The following is a 5,000-nucleotide window of genomic DNA, read 5'->3' as shown; positions in this document are numbered from 1 at the left end:
TCTCTTTCCCTCGCCCAGCCGATCCCCTTAAAACAGAAAAAAACAAAATCTCGCTCTAAACACAGAAACCAATTATCTTAATTACTGTCAAGATAATTAGAAATATAAGCGCATGATGACTTACACTAATAAAAATAGACAAGGCGTAGCGTGGAGTTAGACAAAATGTTCTACTAGTTTTAGTGAAGTGACTAAGATGGTTGTTATTAGTCCCGCTCTCTCTAACTCTTAAAAGGCTTAAGATGGAGTCTTGACTTTAAATGCGTGGCGAGAGAGAGAGAGAGAGAGAGAGGGAGAAGGAGAGAGAGAGAGGGAGAGGGAGAGGGAGAGGGAGAGGGAGAGAGAGAGGGAGAGGGAGAGGGAGAGGGAGAGGGAGAGGGAGAGGGAGAGGGAGAGGGAGAGAGAGAGAGGGAGAGGGAGAGGGAGAGAGAGAGAGAGAGAGAGAGAGAGTGAGAGTGAGAGTGAGAGAGAGAGAGAGAGAGAGAGAGGGAGAGAGAGAGAGGGGGGGAGGGAGAGGGAGAGGGAGGGGGGGAGGGAGAAGGAGAGGGGGAGAGAGAGGGAGAGGAGAGGGAGAGGGAGAGGGAGAGGGAGAGGGAGAGAGAGAGAGAGAGAGAGAGAGAGAGAGAGAGAGAGAGAGAGAGAGAGAGAGAGAGAGAGAGAGACAGAGAGAGAGAGATTGATAGATAGAGAAAGAGAGAGAGAGATAGATAGATAGATAGAGGAAGAGAGAGAGAGAGAGAAAGAGAGAGAGAAAGAGAGAAAGTGATAGAGGAAGAGAGAGAGAGAGAGAGAGAGAAAGAAAGAGGTCAGACAGACAGACAGATATATAACCTGAAAGAGAGAGACAGAGAGAGATGGAAAATAATAGACATATACCTAATAATCATAAACCTGCGTACGATTATTAAATCATTCTTAAAATCATACCTTTTTAACCGATCTTATATCACAAAAATAATGAAGATTCTCCGTGATAATTCTAATTAATTATTCATTAATCCCTAAGCACAATAAAACAAACAGACAGACAAAAATTAAACTTCTGGGATAATTTAATATAATCATGTAATTATAGTGGTTAAAACAGAAATGAAATTACAGTCGTTATTTATAATTCCCAGAATGCTTTGCGCACTTTCAAACACGATTTAACCTTATATCTAGATACACTAGTTTGACCTTCACTTAAAAAAAAGAAAAAAAAAATCGTTTTTTTAATTAAAGAAAACGTCTGTCTTATATTAGTTCTAAGAATGACATTAAATTGATAACATGAAGCCTTTTGAATCTAACCGAATTATATTATTTAACCTAGCATCAGTAAGAGAAATTTTTCCAAGAACGAAAGATGTATCGTTGATTTTCGTTCATATCTCTCTGTCTCATTCATAATATTTGATCTTATTATCATTATCATTATTATCTTTTTTTTACTTTTCTATTTTTTTTCTTATTTTTAATTCTATTGTTATCATTATTATCATTAACGTTATTATCATCATTATTATCATCATCATTATTATTATCATTATTATCATTATCATTATTATTGTTATCATCATCATTATTATTATCATCATCATTAACATCATTATCATTATTATCATCATTATTATTATTTTCTCTTATGAAAGAATGGCGCTGGACGTAATTTTTTTTCTCCTGGAGTTCCCTGTCCTTGTTCCCGATTTTGCATTACAACAGATTTTGATTCCTTTTCACAGATTTCGTGACAAAATCTTGGTTGCGTTTACTTGCTTAGGCTTTTGGGAGGAAAATCTAGAGGCTGAAAATACAACACGTATGCACGTACAGGCATACACGCACGTACATGGACACTCATACATACACTCACGCACATATACACACATACAGACAAGTTCGTGTGTTCGCATATAAATACACGATTGCACACTTACCTATACGAAACCTTACTTATATGCTACACACACACACACACATACACACACGCACGCACCCCCCCTCCCCACCCCTACACACGCATACACACACACACGCACCCCCCCCAACACACACACAATACCCACCCACCCCTACACACACACACACAATACCCATCCACCCTACACCCCCTACACACACACACACACACCTACCCACCCTATACACACACACACACACGCACACAATACCCACCCACACACACACACACATAATACCCTACCCACCCTACACACACACACACACACACACACACACCCTACCCACCCTACACACACACATAATACCCACCCTCCCTACACACACACACATACACACACAATACCCACACACACACACACACACACACACACACACACACACACACACCCTACCCACCCTACACACACACACAATACCCCCCCCCCCCTACACACACACACAATACCCACCCCCCCTACACACACACACACACACAATACCCACCCACCCTCCCTACACCCCCTCCCCCCTACACACACACATACCTACACAGACTCGTGAAAGTGAGAAATCCGTGCGTGGGAAATCCCGAAGGATGCCTCCACGTGTTGCATGTGGCCGCGCGCGCAATGGAGACTTCCGCTGTCCATTTCTAGTTCAGGGTGAGCTTCTCTTCCTGCGCATTTGACTCGTGTAATAACTTTTATGTCGTTTTTTTTTATGATTAATTGCGTCTTTCAATGAGAGAGAGATAGAGAGAGGGGGGGGGGGGAGGGAGGGAAGGATGAAGAAGAACATAGTAGGAGGAATAAATGTAAATGCGATTGGAATGATGTGAAGTATGGCGTCGTAATTTGTTATGGACATGTACTCAAATTTTAGGATTATCCAAAAGAGAAAAAAAGAAAAAAACTGCTTCTTCGACTACAAGTAATAATTTAATGCACCCTTATGCTTATAATGTTCTTACTAAATCTCCCCAATCATTTTTGTAGTTACTCTTAAGTAACTAAAAAGATGAACTTTCTATTTATCTATTTGCATCTATATATATATATATAAAAAAACAACTTGTCAGACACTATATGTAAGTCTTCCTTAAAATTCTCATTTTCTATATATTACTTGAACCTCGTTTTCTGTGACTATTAAGCGCTAACTAAATAAAAGCGATTGCAATATTATAACCATGATGACTGGGGCATCAATTCAGTCTTTTCTTAAGGGGGTGGGGGGGCAAGGGTGGGTAGGTGGGCAAACCGAACAAAAATTCAGAAAAATGGGCTATGCCAGGAGCATTTTAATCTACGACCCGACCTATATAGGAATAATTTAGTAAAAAGAAAAGAAAAATGTACTGATGGGGGGAATAGCCAAATCTTGAGGGGGTAAACAGTCTTGGGGGAAAACTGCCCCCTACCCCTCCATAACTGTCGCTCCTGTATGATAACACATTTGTCCTTCTAGTATTGTAATAAATACATATACTCGCACACTGTATAGAAATGGACACTTATCTATACATCTGAACTGATCGTAAACAAACCCACATCAACACACACCAGTCTAATCTACGGTGACGCTAATACACAGTTCCATAACGGAATATAACAAACTTGATAGGCAAAAGAAATCAAGATAAGGACTTTAACATTAAGACTTAGCTCAGTGGTGAATTGGATTTAGTTCCTCGAAAAGAACAAGTTAACCTATTGGAGCATTTTGATATAAACATACTGTCGGTTTGTTAGAATTGTGCGAGGCCCGAACCAAAGAATATTCGTATACTTGGCATGCATAAATAAAGAAATAAATGCATATTTATCAGTCTAGACATGCATATCAACCCGGCAAACAGATAGTTAAATGTATATCTATCATATATATAGACAAATATGCCTTTATTTCTGCATCTGTATTCAAGAAAATTCATTGGGTCAGGCCTGGCACGATTCTAACAAGCCGGCCGATAGTCTATCAATTTCGCAAATATCGCTGCAGTAGTGCTATACTATCGTAGAATGGCTAGATCTATCGCTGCCTATAGTAGTTCTGGAATATTATCAGCGACGGCGTTTTAAAATGATTCTTTCTGTGACATTTTTTAACCGACCTCTTTCCCCTTGTTCTTCGCCTGTTCTTCGAATTACTGCACCTCGAAACAAAATGAACATAGATAACATACCCAACTGAAATAGATGAAATTTGCTAGAACTTATATCGTATTTCACAGTGGAAACATAGTATTTCACGTGCTATGGGCTGTTTAGTAAGAACTGATATATTATATATTTGGTAATATTTGGTAAGCACTGGAATATCCACAACAACTAGGAATATTTAAGGACATTTAACATATGAAACTTTTTCAGTTTAACAGACCAAGGAGGACACGTGAATGTGCATCAATGCTACACAAAATTTCAAACATAATATTAGGACTAATATCAATGATTTAATACACGAACCCTTTCCAAAAAGCAAGAATATCATAATTTTTATGACCATCAATGAATACACGACAGTAATACATGCCAATATCATAACCTACACCAGTATTTGTTTACACACGAATTCTCATGACAACCTACACCAGTATTTTGCTTACACACGAATTTTCATCACAACCTACACCAGTATTTAGTGTACACACGAATTCTTATCACAACCTATACCGGTACTTAGTTTACACACGAATTCTCATCACAACCTACACCAGTATTTGGTTTACACACGAATTTTCATCACAACCTACACAAGTATTTGTTTACACACGAATTCTCATGACAACCCACACCAGTATTTAATTTACACACGAATTCTCATCACAACCTACACCGGTATTTAGTTTACACACTAATTAACATAAAAAAAAAACGGAACATGATTTTGACCTACACCAATACTTAATAAATGTGTTTCCAACCGCACATAATTTTTTTAACCTAAGTGCTTACCTCGAAACTGCAAGTCATGTTAAAACTTTATCACTCGGCCTTGCTTGGCGGGAAACGAGAGAAAGATGGCGGTTAGGAAATAAATAAATCTTTTCTAGGCTTAACCTTCCTGATTTTATT

Source organism: Penaeus vannamei, chromosome 40 (assembly GCF_042767895.1).
Source record: "Penaeus vannamei isolate JL-2024 chromosome 40, ASM4276789v1, whole genome shotgun sequence".
Taxonomy (NCBI): Eukaryota; Metazoa; Arthropoda; class Malacostraca; order Decapoda; family Penaeidae; genus Penaeus; species Penaeus vannamei.
This window is presented reverse-complemented; position numbering follows the sequence as displayed.